Here is a 19,063-nt window from a genome sequence, read left to right on the forward strand (position 1 = left end):
GTACGTATTTTAGAAACTATGTAATTATCAAATATTTATCAAGCATAAAATATTGCACTTAATAGACATGAAGTGCAAAAAGTGCATAGAAGTTGGGAATTCTAAAACCAGAAAGTTATCCATATTTAAGTTTAAGGAATTCTGTTTTCTCTTCTCTCCCAAGTAAGTAGGTGAGAATATAAGAGTTATGCATCTTAGCTGTTGTCTTTGTTAAGCCAAGCATCTGAATGCATTTTACTGTGTATCTAGAACAAATGCAGAGTGACCTGGGGCCTCTTGAGTGAGCTCACTTACGTACTTAACTAAGTATAGATAAAGACATCTGAAAAAGTTGGCTCATGTTGCAGCTTCAGTCTTAACCAGTGGGATATCAAATGCACAGAAACCAAGTCATAGTTAAAACTGTATTATTTGATTATTTTAATGCTGCTGGAGCACATGTTTCCTGGGGCAGGGACCAGATTGATGTCTCTTTCACAGCTTGAAGTGGATATTGTTTTTCTGTCGAGTTAAGTAGGAAAATGCTCTGATATTATAACTGCTTTGCCCCTGTGTAGCCCTGTTTGATGTACCTGATTGCTCCTTTATTATGCAAAGATAATCTAAATATCAGAGGTGAGATTAGTTTAATGCAGTAAGCTGCTTGTAAGGCACAAGGGACTCTGTTGGTTATAGTGTATCTCTTAATGACCTGCGCAGTGTGTGTCCCATTCAAAGTACAGAGCAGGAACTAACCTGCTGACCATTTCAGTGCTATTTGATTGGAAATGGACTGAGAATTGGAAGGAAGGTGCAGGAGTGAGCTCTTTGCACAACTGGTTACATTGCTGATAATGCCCAAGCCACCTCATCTTCAGGGCAATGCTTGCTCAAGAAGAGCTAGCAGAGAAAGGAATACTTTTTTCCAGTTCAGGAATAGTTGACCTTAGATTTATACATGTTATAAATGTGCTTACAATACAAAGGTTTGCTCTGTGTGTATATTTGCCTGTGGTCAGCTGGAGAAATACAGACATTCTATAGATGAATGTGCTTCAAGTAAGACGTTGGCGTCCGAGGGCATGAACTCCGTCAGTTCCCTTTCCTTTCCAGGTTTTGGGAGGGAGGTGAGTCTGGCACAGAGCTGTGTGTGGGATGCTTCTGCAGGCATGAGTTCTGAGAGGAGGTGTTAGGGAATATGAAATGGTTGTAGGCAGCGCCTCACCATGCTACATGGATGTGTTTTACAAAGCCTGTTGTGTTCGACCATTTCCTGTGCTTTCCAACAGGAGGGAAGACTTGAAGTCAGGAATGTTCTGCAGAGTCAACTTCTAGATTTGTAGCTGTATTTTAATGGTTCATCAGACTCTAGGATCAGAGACATTTGTTCTTTCAGATCCCAGTAGATACCAGAGGCTTTTGCGTTTGTCCCTGACTGATCTTAGCCAGAATCCAAGCAGCTCAGGTATGTGGGATCCTCTTGCTGTTCCCATTAGACAATTTGTTGTCATGGTTGCTATGAGCTTTCTGGATGATATGACTGCTGAAAGTTTTAATGAGACTAAGATTGCTTTTACAAATGAGCACTCAATATGCCATTAAAATAGTTCTCTCACTGAAAGACATCATACTTTTGAGAGGCTGCTGTAACCACAGGGAAAAATGGCTCGGGCACCAGCCAATGAAGACAGTAAATCAAAATAAATAAATAGAAATGCCAGGGGCTATGAGCATGTACTTGATGCAGTTCAGAGCAATTAGTGTTACCTAAAGGTGGGAAATCCATCATGTAGAAGCAGCCCTACCTGTGGGTGGAAAACCTGCTCAGACCAGCATGGTTCCAGCCATGGCCTCTCAGCAGGAGGCATTGCCTCTGAGGGCACAACTTGAATGTTGAGCTTGACTTTTTTCAAGGACTCCAGTTATTTCTTGGCTTGCTATTTTTGCACAGGCATCTCTCTCCCACTAGAAAAGTGATGATCCCAACTTCTGTCCAGGAAGGATGTCATTTTCTTCTGGACCACTGAGAGCAAACAGATCTTGTGATGCTGCTCGTTTGCAGTGGCTGAACATGTTCTGCGTGTAAAAATGATCAGTGAACGTATGTGTGTTGGTATAGGGTGCCTAAACTCTGTGATGGTAGATATTTTAAATACTGTTGTGAATTAAAGTAGGATTCCTCCATTTATTTCCTTGTTTGGAATAAATGGTGGTATAAAATTCAGCCTAATTTCCCCAGAAAGAGAAAATCAGTTGACCCTCACATTCCTAAAAGCTGAACTAAAAATTTGGAGGCTCACATCAAAGCTCTGTAAATAAAGTGAGTAACACTTTGGACGCTTCTGGTGGGGAGCGGGGGAGGGGGAAATTCCCTCTGTAAAGAACACCCAAGTATTTAAAAAGAAATGGTTAGGTTTAAATGTCTCACTGTTTTTCTTCTCCAGGGCTCCATGCTGAGGATTTTATTTTCCTTTGCAATGCTTATGCTGCTGAGCGCTTTTCTCAGAGGTAGGCTGACGTTAGCACACTGAAGCGACTAGCAGGTTCACCAGAGCAAGTTTATTTGTAGTGTGGCCTGAGCTGTGTTTGAGGGTGCCATTACGATTCAGAAGGCTCCACAAGGTTTGAATATCAATGGCACTTCAAAGGACTATAGCTGTGAATGAGCAGGCATGCTCCCTTGCAGGCCCCAGAACGGAGAGGGGGAGAGAGAGATGGGTTCAAAGGTAGGAAACGGGTAGCATTTGTCCAGGGGCACTAATAGTAAAGTAGGCACCCTCGGTCTTCATAGAGTGGTGGAGTCTCTGGGATCTGCAGACTCTGAGGACTGTATAGAAACTATTCATGGCAGCCAGACTGCTGTCCCCTCTTCACTGCCCTGTGTGCCCCTTTAAGCCAGCCAAGAAATGAGGAGAAAGAAATGCATTTGCTTTTCCCCTACAGAGATTTTTTTTTTTTTCTTTTGAGAGATATAAATGGAAACAATGTAATTTATCTTAAGGTTTCTCAGGTATCATTTCAGATTTTGGGATTCTTTCCTAAGCCACCCAAAGCTCCTTCTTTCATTTGATCTGTCTAAGCAAAACTTAAACTTGTGGTAGTTCCTTTTTCTTAATCTTGTATTTCAACTAAGCTGAGTACTTAGTTTTATTACTGGGGGATAAGTGAGGAAGAGACCTACGGTAGTTTTTGGTCTTCACTGCTTATGCACTATTAAAAATTAACGAATTAAAGATTAATGAAGCTGGGCAAAATCTAGGACTTTTTGCTAGCATGATCAGAGGTACCTGCTTCTCTAAGAAGACTGCATCCTTATTGATAAGTCTAATGGATATGGGAGATAGCCTTAGTTTAAGGATGGGAAGCTTGTGAAGAGGTATTAAGTGACTTGACCAAGGTCATTCAAGCAAACGGTGGCAGGAACAGGAAACTGATGGCAAAAGAACGTGATTTCATGCTGTAGTAATGAGCTGTAGCTAATAGCATGGCCTTGACACCTTTTTACTAAATTAACTCTGCTCAGGCATCTTGTTTTGATGGTTTTTCTGTCCGTTTTAATTTTTTCAATGCGATTTTATCCCCCCACCTTTCTCTCTGGAAACATGCTATATCAGAACTCATATTGTAGACTTCATGAGGTAGGAGTAACCACCCGTGTGTCTATATGGCAAGACACTGGCAAAACTTACTTATGACTTAGATCCAGACCAGAACAGGCTTTTTGGTTATGTCTGCTCTGTGTTGTGAGGTAGGCAGAATACTTTAACGTCCACCGCTATGGCCTCTTTGGAAATGGTCACGTTTCTCATGAGCGGTTAAAAAGTCAACTACCTCTTTTTCTGGTGGTGATGCAGATGTTTTCTATGTAGAAGTGGCTGTCTTATAACTGGTGACCCTGCCGTGGTAGGCACTATCAGACTGTTAGGAAATGCTTTGTGTGATGTGCAATGCTGTACTTAAAAGCCCTCTGCTACTGAGAGACCATTCGTTGTGTTTATGCTCCAAAGGGAAGGACTGCAACTGGACTTTCTGCTCTAACTTTGGTTGCACCTGAGTTAAATGTGCTTAGGCTTTGGAGAACCTCAACAGTATCCTAGCAGTGTTTTCATGGTAACCCTTGCAACTTCCAGACCTTGAATGCATACGTGGATGGAGCGTGCTGTAGGTTTGGACTGGTTGCATCACTCGCAAGTGCAGTACTCTGGACGCATTGCGCAGGCAGATCTTGCCAAATGAGTGCCAATAATGACTTCATATGTGCTAAGCTTGAAGATCTCTAATGATTTCATGCAAGGTATGCAACGTACTGATTTACTTAGTTCATAAAATGCTCTGGGTTCCACGCTCTGGGTTCCACCAGGGAAGCTTTCTTCCCTTCGTGTGTATAAATAAAATTAAATTGAACTTGAATGTTTAAGCAGTTGGTTTACAGAAATCAGCACATAATTTTAAGCACTGATAGTCCATCTACTTATGAAATGTTAGACTAAGTATAATACTGGAGTATGTGTACAGAATGGTATTCATCAATGCTTTTAAGGTATGCTCAAAAATCTATTAATAAAATGTGTCCACATCTGTTTCCTGCTGTGTGTAGTCAGTAGCTGAGGAATTCTGTCTGTCTTTGACCAAACACACCATAATGCTCCAAATGGCTGTTTAAGATTCGGTGTTAAATTTTGCAAACTGGTTTTGCATTAACCACAGTAGGAAAAAGGCTTAAGGACACCTGACCAAAAGATACTTACAGGCTGCATCTGCATCTAGATCCTTGTCATAATTTCTTGTAAACTCTTCCAAGTTGGAGATGATTACAGCTGAACCTAAACTGCTGGGGACAGGTTCCAGTTTGCTGATCTGTGGCAGGCTTTTTTCTGTAGCCAGGAATGACATCCTCGCTGGCCATGTTAACTAGGCTGATTGGGGGAGGGGAAAGTATAATTAAATTTCAGCTAGACAAATGTGTTCTAATTTTAGCTTGGTTTATGCTAGCAGAAGGCTGCCTAGTATGTGTATTTCTGTATGTAATTATTTTTGGAACTCTTATTTTTATTCATCTGTATCTGGCCTGAGACATATTTTCCCCTTTAGACTGATGGGTTGCACTTGTTTTATTCACAAAGAAGTTCTTTTTCCTTCAGACCAAAGGCCATATTTTATGTTGATGCTCCTAATCAGTTAACCTGCAAAGTTTTTGGAGCATAATTTTGTGTTCTAATCTTTCCATATTTAATCTGACTGTATTTGGTTCGGAGGAAGTGTCTTTGTTAACCATTGGTTTGCTCAGGACTTCGATAATACAGGCACTTTGCTAGTGTTAAGTATTTGCTTTGCTAGTATTGGGTTTTTCATTACACCAGACTAAGGCCCAAAGCATGTTAGTCCTGGACAGCAGCCTACGTCATACACAGGCGTAGTTTTGCTATTGCTTTGGCTCCAGGGATAGATCCTGTGTGAGAATCATGGCCCAGGACAGTTGCCTGTCCTAGTGGTGCTCATGCCGCTCAGTGGGGCACATAAGAGACTGGAAACATGTTTAGTGTTTGGGGTTTGGACTTGCTCTGTGCTGAAATCTGAGGAGCAGCAAGAGGAGGCTATGCCCTACCTCAAACCTGGCAGGGCAAATAAATACTCAGAGGACAGAGAAAGAGATAGGGATGAGTGGAAGAAAGCTGATGGTAAAAGCAGTTATCACAGTTGTTGCAGAGAGGCTACAGACATGGCGCATGCCTCCAGTGTCAGTACAGGTTTCTTGCCCCCTCCTCTAAGTGTGCAGGGAACTGCCAAGAATCTGAGCATCGTCAGTGTTAAGATGGAAGAGAATTCATATCTCTGGTACATGGGCAGTTGCTTTTGTCCTTGCTCTGAAGACATCTCCTGAATTTGTGCAGCATCTATTCACTTCTTTGCTGTGGAGGTGCAGGGAAGCTCTGAACATGGAGCAGACATCTGCAACCCATTTGGTGGTGCCAAGCCACGTGAGTCAGTCTGAACTTGTGCTTTGTCATTTCAAGTGTGCTCCTGTCTAGCATGGCTGTCCCTGCCCTGTGTGAAGGCTGAGACCCTTCCAGCATGCCCAAGCATGAAGCAGGAGCCCGTGACTTCACAAACTTCATTCTGCAAGTGCTTTGCTGATGGTGTATTAGTGATTCAGCTGTCATGCCAGCCTAATGACACAGTATTGCCATTTTGTGAACTCCGTTGTGCAGACAGGAGCTTATTAGTTCCTGCAAGGATTTGCTTTTTTCCCAGACCCTTCACTTGTTTTATAAAGCTATCACGTACCATTTAAATACTTACCGCTGTTCTACAGTCTTCTTGCAGTACTTTTTACTCTGATATATTGCAAAATGGTCTATGTTAAATCCAGGGCAATAATGATTCAATATCAATCATTATAATTTTTTGGCTCAATGGTATTTCAGTGTGGTCTGACTAAGATAAAAGGAATTAGTCTTTTAGGGATGGACTCTGTCATTATTTTTCATTATTTACTTTATTCTCGGAATATTCCCACTGATTTTTTTTTTTCAGATCACTTGCAGTATTAGAATGAGTAAATAGGGTAATAGTGAAACATACTGTCTATGAGAGCTTAAAGCTGGGAAAGCAAATCAAGTCTGATAAAATTTTTCTCTGTTACAGTGTATTTTCTATGGCATGTTTTTCTGCTCTTAGGTGGTTCAGGTTTCTCCTTTGCTCTAAATATACTTTTTGCTCACATGCATTATGATGGCGCATTCTAGACTCATTTGCTGGTATTTCCTACAGTGACAAGTGATTTTTTTTTGAGGTTCATAAACATTCTCAACTTGGGCCTTCATTTTTAGAAGTCTTAATTCTTTTTATTAAAATGCTCAGCACCTTTTCTCTAGCAACCAAGTGATATGTTGCACTGCTTAGGATGAATGAGCTTCAATAAACATGATTATATCTGTCTATAATATCTCTTCTGTGAGTAAATGGCTGCATGCGCTTGTTTTTCCATACTCAGCCATTACTCTTGTCAGCATATCTGAGAATATTTTCTGCAGAGCTTTCTTTGGCAGTCCAAGTGGTTGCACAGATTGTATCTCATCAGTGACAGGATAAAACAAGGAAACATTCAACACTGAGTTTAACCCATAATTCCAAGGTATTAAGCTATTAATTTGAAAACATATCAATGGAAATTGATGTGTGACTCTCTGTCTGCAAAACAGGCCAGAAAGTATCATGGACTCTATATCTTGAGCCACAGACCCTGCCTGTAAGCTGTACAGTTTCCCACTCAAGAGGAGGGCACACTTGGTGCTAAGCCATGGGCATATCTTTCTGTTATAGTAGTTCTAGCATCTGATGATAGCAGGGAGTAGGGGACCCCTGTTTACCAGGTCTCTTGCACTGGAAACGCTTGCTTTGGAAGATGACTGTTACACTTGCTGGGGATCTGTCTGCCTGAGCATTCCTGTAAATAGAGGTAATTGCCATAGACAGAAGAAATGGGGCACCGGTAACAGTTTGCACTGGCTGATATTCCACATTATGTGAAAGCTTCATCAAGGAGTAGAAGTTGCTTTGGAATCAGTTAAAATGCACATGGTCCCCATTCTTAAGACAGCGCTAAAAGAGAGCAGCATTCATACATGGTCTTTAGACTTAAGATGCCTGATCTCTGTGTATTTCTGAAAGATGCACTAGAAAAATAAAATCACCTACCAAATATGAGGCCAAATCACAGGGCTGACGAACTGATAGGAGCCTCTCCATGTGATGGAGTCACTGGGACCCAAGTGGGACTGCTTATCTGCTATATATATCCTCTGAGACTAGAGTGGCAGAGTTGGGATATCTGAAACCATCTGCATTGTAGAGGGGCCTGTAGGATGGCACTCATGTTGTATATGTGGCTAAAACAAGTAATCGATGGAACCCAAAGCCCCTCTGGAGCTGATACTCCATTTTCGTGCTCATATTGGCAGACTGATTTTTCAGGGGGAATTTTTCATAGTTCACTGTGGTGCAGGTAGAATCAAAATTGGGTTCCCCTTGTCTTGAAATACTGCTGTGGGCACCAGTGAAAGTCAAGCCAGGTGTATGATACAAAGGATGACCTGCTCTCCTTCATACTAATTTCATCCAGCTACTTTGGCTGGGGTGAGCAGCAGGACCAGACCCAAGTGCTCAGTGTTAGCCCCAGAAGCTGTTGCTCTGCAGGACTAAGTGTGAGAGTGAACAGCGGGCACGCTGTGTGCTTGGGGGAGCTTGCTGGACTGAATGTGAAGCTTGAGTGAATAGCTTACTGCAGCTTTTTGGTTTGAACATACAGTCTACATAGCCTTATGTCTCAGAGAAACAAACCCAGCAGAAAATAGGGTTTGTGTTCTGGCTTTGTGAATATCAGATGGGGGAAGAGGTGTTTAGTGCCAGAGACTAAGAAGCCAGCCCAGCTTTTTGTGCCAGAGATGACTGGAAAGTGCTTTGCCTCAAGCCATGTCAGCAGAGAGGCTGCATGGTGTACACAAGCCATGTAAGTAACTGCCACCCCAAAATTACTGGCGGGGTGGGGAGGGTGGGAAGGAGAAGAATGCTGCAAAGTAATCATTATTCAACATTATCAATGAACACTTTTTTTTAGCTTAGTTGTGGCTTTCACATGATTAAGTCTCTGAGAATGAAATCTCAATGTTTTTTTATTAGAGAAGTCTGTACAAGTTCAGCAGGCTCACTTTTGTCAGGATTAGTGTGTGAGACCTTCCAAGCAAGAATAAGGTATTCTGTAAGGGTGTGCAAAAAAGGGCAGCTCAAGGTGTGAGGAGCTCATCTGCTGTAATAGAGGGGGATAAATGAGTAGCTTCAGAATAGAAAATCAGTTTTATAAGGACTTGCTTGAATTGTATAATTAGGTGGCAAATAATAATGCAACCATGTGACGCTGTCACACCTGACAGCTGCTGATGTTCAGCTGGAGATGTTCCGAGCATTTTGAAAGCTTTGCTTGCTTTCTTATGAGTCATGTGATAAATAGAAGCAAAATCCTCTTTTAAGTGAAGCTGGTAAAATTCCTTTTGATTTGAATAAAATCAGGACTCAGTTCTGGGAGTTAAATATACAATAGAGCTAAAAGTGGGGAGGAGCCCTGTTCTAAAATACTGGAGGTACTCATATATTTTTAAGTCCTTTATTAAAAAAATCTTTGAGAATTCCTCCACAAGCAACATACCAGTTGATTGGTATTTTTCTTACCATAAGCTTACTTTTCTAGATGACAAAAAATTGCTGAACCTTCTATATGGGTTCAATGCCAAGAACAGTAATAGGGAAAAAACCTTACAGTGTATTTATATGTTCACGTCATTCATTTGCGTAAATGGTTGTAGAAGCTTCTTTGATTTATATGGCCAGCAGATGTTGGAACTTAAAGCACCTGCTAAGAAAAGCAGATTCTTTACAGCCATGGCCTAGCCCTGTCTTCACAGGTTTTTATTCCTGGCCTCCTTGCTGTGGCCCAGCAGTATCTGTGCTATTAGTTCATCTGTGCAGGCAGCGTCTGTGGTGGGTCTTGGATGCTCTGTTCTGTGTATCTGCCAGGCCTGCTTTGAAAATGCAGCCAAGCCACTGCTGGTTGAAATGTGAAAAATGCCAGAAGCTTCTTTTTCTGTGTGTACAAAATCAGCCCAGGAGGCCTGTGACATGAAGAAAGCATAACTCGTTCTACTATACTGCTTAAAAAAACAGCAAAAAAACCCAAAATAAATAAAGGAGGTTTAATAGCAACATCTAGGCAGCACTGCAGCTCAAAAGCAGGGGCTTGTATTGTGTGAATTTGATACGATTGCCCTAGCAGGACAAAAAAAGTCCTATTAAGAAACTATGAAGGAACTAAATTAATCCCGAGCAGACAAACTGTTTGCTCTACTGTTTTTCTTGCACCAATCAGTGTGTCTGGAAACGTCTTGCCCGCTGTTTCTAGGAGCTAATGTTCCAGCTGCACTGCCCAGAATTTCAGTCGAATCGCACTGGTTTCGCCCCCATGTATTTGGACATCTATTGTTTATAGCTGTTCTCCTCCCATCATAACCTCTATTGGTCTTGCCTGTGCCATCCTGGCTTCCAAAATAGACGCACAGCAGATGTGGAGCAAGCGGGCCAGAATTTCAAGTTTGACACTAGGCATCAGTGAGACGAGTGTCTCTGCAGATGATGGGAAATCTGCCTGCAGCAGTCTTTTTCTCTTTTTAGTGTAACTCTGCTGCATATGAAACTGAGAACGGGTGATGTGTGCCTCATCAACAGATAACCTGTTGTCGGGGAATTCATAGGATAGGGGGCGAGACTGATGTGGAAAATACCCTGTGATGCTGGAAACAGCCGAAATCCTCAGATGGCTGCGCCAAGACACACAGAGAAGGGGTGATGTCCTCTTAAGTGAAGAGCAGATTGTATTCCTTGAAGGGAAAAGGCAAACACTGTAGGCCTGGCACTCCTGGGAGACAGGCTGGTGGAGCCAGCCATCATTGTTGTGAGATGAGTTTAATTGGTTTGGGTGCATTTGGGTAGCTGAGTAGCAGGTGAATCTTGGAACAACAGTGAGATGTTTGCAATGACTGTGTTGCAAGTCCTTCCCTGGACAACTCCCACTGAGAAGCACGTGCTCGTGTGCTTGCCCATCTTCAGTGTGCAGCGAAGAGCTGTGCCTCATCGGAGTCCTTAGTTTGCATAAAGGACTATAACTTAAGTGCGCGTGGATGATGTACCTGAAACGTGGAAATGAGGCTTGCTTACCTTAAAAAAAAACACATCACAGTTCACAAATCCATCAATGATAAGTTTTTTAATTCAGTTATAAATCTCTAAATTATATTTAGATCAAAGTTACTCCCATTACAACAGTTTTTGTAATGCTATGAATATTCTGCCAAGCACAGAAGCTTAAGTGTTAAAGGAATACTTCATACCAATTAGTTAATGATGTAGTTTTCTCTAGCCAAGTACTGTTAAAAAAAAAAAGTTGGAGAGCACTAAAGGAAGTGACACAGTTTGGCATCTTGACTGATACTGCATGATCCTTGACCTCATTTAATCGAAGTAGTAACTGATCTTAAATATAGTATTTCTTTTAGCTCCGAATGACTTTTGTAGTATCTGCTTGTAGATTCAGTCCTTTGCCATGGCTGTTTATCGCTTGCTTTTCAGTTCTCAGTAAGTCTTGACTTCTGCCCGACCCTGTGTTACTGAAGTTGGTGCCTTGGCATTTACCTCAACAGGTACAGAATTAGCCCCTGGCATAGGAGGTACCCTCCGTAAATGTCACTCTGCCCTGCTGTTACCAAAGGGAGGATGAGTCTAAGTCAGCCCCCCAGGGATGGGGCAGTTAGAGATAAATCAGCCAACACAGCTCTCCAGCTATTTGTATCAACAGTAGTTCTTTCACCTAGTCTGAAACCAAGTCCCTTCCAGCTGAGAGAGTGGTTTCTCTTAGCCTTCACCTTGATTTGACATGCTTTACAATTGTTACCTCTCATCTCTAGATAGCCTGCAAGTTAGAACTGAGGATTGCTGATGTTTGTCAGAACGTAACTTTGTTGTTTTTCCTGATGTCTGTCCTGCCACCGTGGGTGTTACACGGTAGAAATGAGAACAGGACATTTGTATTGTTCAACAAGCTGGTATGCTATCCTGGCAGCAGCCAGCTCTTTGGAAGGTGTTATTTGGCTTTGCTGCATCTCATTCACTAAAGCACTCTCCTTTGAACACTGACCGAACCTGATTCTTGAAGCTAAGTATTTAATCTTGTGTTTGGCATTAAATTGCAGCTTTATTCTGATAAATGTCAGAGAATAGCCTGATATGTTATAATGGACTCTACTGGTGAGTTGGGATGGACTGTCTGCAGAAGGAGTTCCCAAGTGTGTTGAACAATTGGAAAGAAAATGGAAGAAGTAGTAGTTAAAACTGCAGTGTGTAAATTAAGTCAAATGAAATGTCTTCTTAATCAAATGTGACATTTCTGCTGCTGTAGTTTATTACTGATAAACTAATATAGACTATCCATAGCTGGTGAAATTGACATATCATTTCTCCTTGAAGTCTTTCCTAATTTAAGGCAAAGGTCTCTACTCCTTGATTGAATGAAAGTCTTGCTGACATGAAGTGAGAGGCTTTCTGTGTTTAGGGTTGCATATAGAAATGGGCCTGTTTATGAATGACAAACTCAGCTTGAAAAGGCAACCTCAGGAATGTGAAAAAAGCAGAAGTGACTTGGGCATCAGTACGTCTCAAAATTGGTGTTCTGTATCATGATGTAAAAAGAAAAATCACTTAACAATAGAAAAAGTAATTATACAGTATTGGCACAAAGGTGTGCAAGGAGAGGCTAGTGCATCACATGCAAATCACCACACTGAATTGCTGAACTAGAGAAACAGATCCATTGGCTCAGCTGGCAGAGGGTACCAACACACAGTGAGCATCTCTGAGGCACCTTGTCCGTCAGAGAACGTGTGCCCGCAGCTGAGGACAGAAGATAGAGATGACTGGAGTATACGGGATGTGGTGAAGATGAGGGAAGAGAGCTGAGTCCCTTCTGTGGACAGATGATCCCATTGACGCGCCCTGTTTTGTTTCGCCTAAAGATGGCTGCTGAAGCAGAACACAAAAGTAACCAGGGAAACTTAGGTCGGAGAGGCTCTGGCATCCTGGTGGAGTCTTAGAAATATTTTACAGCCTCTTTCTGCTTGAAAGGAAGAGAAGACATAGGGCTTGATGAATAGAGGACGACTTATCTCTGGAAGAAATGATTGGTTATATTTAAAATTATAAGGTTGGAAATTCAAATCTTATCTCCTTAAAAAAAATGAGGATAGGTGAGGGGTGATCAGGCTTGAAACAGTAAGGTGAATTTAATCACGTATATACAATACAGCTCTAAGGGACAAAATGCTGAGGAAGAAGGTTTAAGATATTATTTAACTTCTTTAATGATCTTGAAAGGTAGTAGGCAGTACATTAATGAACTGATAATAAATTAGGAGGATCTTTGGATAGATAAATGATAAAAAAGGGGCATTGATTTCTTAATACAGAAAGAATACCAGAATGATTTTCAAGCAATTGCCACTGAAGACGGCTGTGAATGCCAGAAATCTCTAATATTAAAGAAGTACTTATATAAAACAGTGAATGTTCTGGCTGCATGATGTTTGCAGCTAAAATTTTTGCTCAAGCTTGTTCTTGTAGCAAGTGACAGAAACAACTCTTCTATACATGATAAATATTTAAAATTTTATAGTTTGTCCTTGATAACAGGTTTTCCAAAGCTATTTAACTGTGAACTAGCAATAGATTGCTAGTATGATATTGTAAGAATGTTTACAAAATGTGCTTGAAAAAATAGCTGTCCTTTTCCCAGTTACATCTATATGTTCCTCTGCAGTTGGGCCATCAAGCTAAGGGAAAAATTATCAATAACTGTTCAGAATTTTGCCCGCTACTACTTTGACTGCAGCTGAAAAGTATTGGGGCAGCATTGCACAAGATGGTCTATAATTCCTCCTCTTCCCCCAAACAATAACAAAAAAATTAGTAGTGTCTTCAGTTAAATATAAAATGTACCTTAAAATTAGATGGCTAGCAGCATAACCCTCTTGGCCAGGCCAGTTGCAAGAGATGGTCCCTGAACCAAGGCAGTTTATGTCAATTAGAATCACAGAAAAGGAACTCGAGAACCCCAGCTTCTGGGTGCATGCTGTGCCATGGAGAAATTGCATGGATTGTTTCAGGCTGCTTAGGTTGAGGGTGGTGTGAAGTGTTCCCTTTGCTCAAAGACAAGATGTTTTGATTACAGGCTTAGAGATGAAGACAGTTGTCTATTGATAACGTAAAGAAATTTTTTTATGTTCTTAAACTTCTGTGTAGGAATCCTGGCAATCATTTTGGTCAGAGATGGAGCAAGTAAGTATTTGCTGAACATCTAGACAAGCTAAAAACACATGACAAACTGTCTTTGTATTATGAGTTTATTGAAAAATAAGATACTTTTTACTAAGTACCGTAGAAACAAGGCTGATAATCAATAGTAACAGGAAATATAACTAATTTTTAGTATCGCTGTTTAGGTAAGGCTCAAGAAAGGCTTGAAAAGTTGTGTTGTGTTTTGGGGTTTGCTGTGTAGGTATCATCTAGTGGCACAAAACAGGGCCTGGAGGGGTTTTTGTGTCAAGAACTTGACTCCCTCAAACTGCTAGAAACAGCAGCCTGTAGATCATGTGGTATGTCTTATAGGCATTCCCTCCTCTGTCTTTTGCATGTAGAACTGTAATTTTGCATTTTTTTTTTACCCATTTTGTTCTCTTGAACTTGCTTTGTATTAGAATAAAACTATCCAAGCAGTGTAAACAGGAGAGGTTTCCAGTGAGGAGCTCTTGATGATCCTGGAGAGCTGGGTATTGCTTAGCACTGGTCCTTCTCCCTCACCCTGCAGACTGCAGCTTTACACTCACTGAGATGCCAGGTACAAAACCAAACTGTTGGCACATAACCCAGGCAAATATTCTGATGTTCTCACTGAAGCATGGGCAAAGGGCTCCCAGGAGAAGCTGTGTTTCTTAGAGAGGCCTCAGCTGCAGCTGTGGTTTCTGGAGATAACATTTGATTAAATGAAAACTGCTGCTCAGCACAGCTTGTGGAGCCACAGTACCATCACCTGCTCTTTATGCTCATAGGTCCCCTTGATTGGCCGGGAGTAAGGAGTCACTCATAGCAAGATGCAGCTGTGATGGTGCTGCATGGTTGTGCAGTGCTGTATTAACTTGCACAGGAGCAAGCCTTGCCCACCCTGAGCAGCCTCCCTCGGCCTCAGGGGCTCCTGCTGCCCTGGCCCCCACTGCCTTGAGAGGCTCCCTGGTCCTGCCCTGTCCCCTTGTGCTGTTCAGGGGTAGCCTGAGGGCACTCACTTGTGCCTCCCGGCAGTGCTGCACCAACAGCTCCCTGGAAGTGCTGCTTGTTGTGTAGAAACCCCTATGGTGCTGCTGTTAGAAAGACATGTGTAAGGACGTTTCTCAGGAAACAAAGCTATTGCTGGTAACATGGCCATCTTTGGGAGCCCTCAGCTGCCAAAATACTGGAGCCACCTCTCGGAGTTGTGCTGGGAGCTCACAGACAGATGTTGGAAAGCATCCTTCCCATTAGCCGAAGACATATCTTCACTATAGAGCATGTATAGCCTTCCTGTTTTAGCCTGGAAAAATGCACACTGCTGAAATGAAGGTGACTGGATGAGCCTGCTTTCAGGGGCAAAAGGCAGCAAAGCCCTGCTCCAGGTGCCAAGTGCTAGGCAGGGGCCCTGTCTGAGGTATGCTCTAAGTCCTTGCTGGGTATTGGTGAAATACAGTAAGGAAAAAATGTTGTGGGAAGCTTCTTGGATGAAAACTGTTACTGCTTTGGTCCATTTTACCAAATAAGTATTTCATTTTCATGTGTTGTTGTTGGTTGTGGGTGGTTTGTTTTCTTTTTACCTAAAAGGTGTGCATGTTTAGGTTCTTTACATTCAGTAACTTCAGCTTAGTGAAATTTCCAATGTCCTGAAAAAGAGACCATTTTTTAAAATGGAAACAAAACTTTGTCCTTTGTTTGCTGGTAACTCTAAGTATCAAGTTTTTTTTCTTGCTATGCAAGAGAAATTACTTTATACAGAGTTAAACAACATTATCTGCTGGGATTTTAGGTATAGTTGTGTGTGTAATCTTTTTGTAAAAGTATATCTATTTATGAAGACAAGAAACCTTGTCAGTTAAACACCAAATACAAGATGGTGGGTGTATCTGCTGATGTCTGTGATGAGTGAGCATTTAGAGGACTGAATCAGGACTGGTAGCCAGGAGTTGCTGCATCTGAATCTCATCTTCCATATTCATTTCTACTAGGGCAAAATAAGTGTAAAAAAATTATTCATTTGAACAGCAGTGTTAAACTCATTTTTCCCAAGCTGCTCTGCAGTGAAAGGGGATTGCTTCTCACTGCTGCTTGTTAGTTGGTCACAGGGAATTTCTGCTGATGTGATTATTTTGTAAATCTTTTGAGGTGGAGACTTTTAATTTTGTATAATGTCCTGTGGGTATCCCTTGGGCATAGCCACTTATCAATTAACAACATATAATACCTGTAATGCACAATACATAGTCTATAGATATTGATATTGAAAGCTGCAATGTCAAGAGAAAACATGGCTCAAGACCACTGTTACCAGGGTCTAACTAGACATCGCTGGCATCCTCACCTACTAGGTCAGGTCTTCGGTGAAAGATGTGGTTCTGAGTGCTTGTGCCTTATGAAACTGTCATTTTTTTAATCCAGGCTTAATACTCTTCCTTCTGAATAAATAGGTTAAATGTGCCGTGTTAATTTGAGAGAGAATGTAGCAGTAAGAGGCAATTGCATACAATTGGAAAGAAATATTTACGGTCAGTTTAGCAGGATCAGCTATCAGATGACCTCTGACATCCACCATCATCTACTAAAGAGCTAATTAGCTGTAAAAGTAGATGACAAGTCAATTGCATCAGCACAAAGGATGAATTTGTCTTTTTGGGTTTTGCTGATAATAAAGTCTGCTGGATAAAGACGGGCAGAAAGCCACCTGTGTGTGAAAAGCAAACTTTCCTGAAGGAAGGTTAAAATATACAGCAGTAAACAGAAGCATAAAGGCAAGGTAAAGGTATGGGATGAGGGAATGCTTGTGGTGAAATGAGTGGAGGGGCTCATAGCTACGATGAGGTAATGAAGCAAAGGACAAAATTCAGTCTGTGGATGCCAGATTTAGCCCCGTGCTAATTCAAATTGTCCTGATTTTTAAAAAGCAATGCATCCTCATTGCAGCTCTTGGGGATGCTGTTGACTATATTCAATGGTATGTTTACCTGCGAATGAAGTAAAGGCAGCTTTCTCGGATGCTTGAACACCTGCTTCTCAGCACACAGCCTTGTGCTTTCAAATACACAGCCTGCTTATTTTTGTGCATCAGTTTCCACTGGGACTTGCTCCAGGCTTATGCCTCGATCTTAACTTCTCCATTTTCTGTGTTTGTAGCCTTGAGACAATTTAAAGTTGCCTTCACATTGGCATAAATCGGAGTTAATTGTACTGTAGCTTTGAAATTTGCTCCAGATAACTGGAGAGAATGCTTGACCTGGTCAAATGAAACTCCCTGTTTTGCCTTCTCAGCTTTGCTCCTTGGCATGTTTCTAACTGCTGCAAGGAGATGCAGGGTGGTGGAGTTGCCATATGGCAACAGCCTGTCTGCCATGGGAGTCTTGATGGAGCTAATGCTAGAGGAGTTGAGATCTCTTCAGTAGCTTTGAGAAAATCCTATGTGAGGGATGCTGCAGGGAGATGTTTGGCCCTACGCTTCACAGAAGACCTTCTGGATCATACTCCTCCTTTTTTCCTTTTGTGTTCCTCTATTTCCTACAAAGTTCCCATCTGTGATTTAGTCAGGTTTTCTTTGGTCAGTCCTTTACCATGCTGTTCTTCACATAGCCGCATAACATGATGCACTGGTCAGGGTTACCCCTTCCCCCCTACTGCTTCTGAAATGCTGCTTGTCATTGTGAATGTGGTTTATGGCGCAAAGCCATTTTATGACTGGATCTACTAAGAGCGTTCTCTAGGGGCTTAAAAAAATACTAGTTACTAGTTTCTTAAAAAATACAGTGAGTGAAAAATGGGAGCAATCGCACTTTCTGGTATACAAGATGGGCTCTGTGGGGTATAGTAAAACTAGTTAGCAAAACTGATTCCCATTTCTACAGTAGCACAATTAACTATATTGACTATAAAACCAACTCATTCAGAGAAATAGAAAAGATGAGATAAGGAGCATTTACTTAACTCCTTTTGAAGGGGACCTGCAAGGGGTTATGCTCACATGCAGAATACAGTTAGTGGTTTATGCCTCTCTGGACCTGGAAAATGCTTCATCCATGTTAGCAAGCGGGTAAGGGATGGCTGCCGCTATAATTTTTGTAGAGAAGACAACTGTGTAAGTGGCAGGCAGCCACCAAGTGTCTGGAGCGCTAGTCCTAACCCAGGCCAGGTTGTTCTCAATTGTCTTCTGTTGTTGAAACACTCTGACAGCTGTTACAATTGTGGTAGCTGTTTTGTCTTCATTACATGGTTTAAAAAAAAAAAGACCACTGAGGCCAATTCTAAGGTTCATTACTGAGCACAAATCCCCACCAAAGCTGAGGGGAGTTTATCTGGTCCACAAAACTGGCTCAGTTTGCAAACTGTAGCTGTAGGGAAGTCTCAAAAGCCCTGAAAGCCCTTCTCCTAGGATGCTTTAGCCCCACTGAACTTGACGACTTCTATGCTAATGCGGACTCTAGTTAACTAGAGTACCTTTAAAAAGGCTTCCTGAGTTCATAGAAGCCACCAGGAGCTTTGCCTGGCCTTCTTGCCCCTGTTCTCTCATAGCTGAGTTACTTTGGGCATGACATTAGCCCGTTGTAGTTTCACACCCACAACGTCTTTGTAAGTGGTGAGGAAGGCAACACGGCCTACTCGGTTAAGGAGCAGCTTAAGATGCAAAGCTCTGAGTCTGGTTTCCATTTGTACTGCTCATTTGCTGTGAGACGTTCTCTGAGCCTCAATTCCACAACCTGGTGAAGGAAGATAATTACACTTGGAATTTATTGGGGAAATCAGTTAACAAGCTAGTTACTAGATAGACAGCTACTTCTATTAACGAAGTTAAGATGTGGTGAGACCAGAGTTTATTTTGGTTGAAATGATGTCCTGATAGCTTTGTACTTCCCTTACTCGTTCCCTGCCTTCTCCTGTTTTCTCTTCACCTGATGCACGTGTTGTACATTTGTTGGAAAGGGAGTCTCTCTTCCTCTGAACAAAGAGCCAAGCAGTCCTGGCTGGGGGACAGATTCAGTTTTGGACAAAATGAGATGCTGTTGTGAAATGACTGCACTGCTTCTGGTAAAGCAGTCATGAACTTTTCCTGTAGACTTTGACAAGTGACTGTTGTCAGCAGCATGTTGTGCATTGACATTGCTGTACTGATATGTAGTGGATAGCCGAGGGCTCCAAAAACCATGCA

This window comes from Nyctibius grandis, chromosome 6 (assembly GCF_013368605.1).
Source record: "Nyctibius grandis isolate bNycGra1 chromosome 6, bNycGra1.pri, whole genome shotgun sequence".
Classification (NCBI taxonomy): Eukaryota; Metazoa; Chordata; class Aves; order Nyctibiiformes; family Nyctibiidae; genus Nyctibius; species Nyctibius grandis.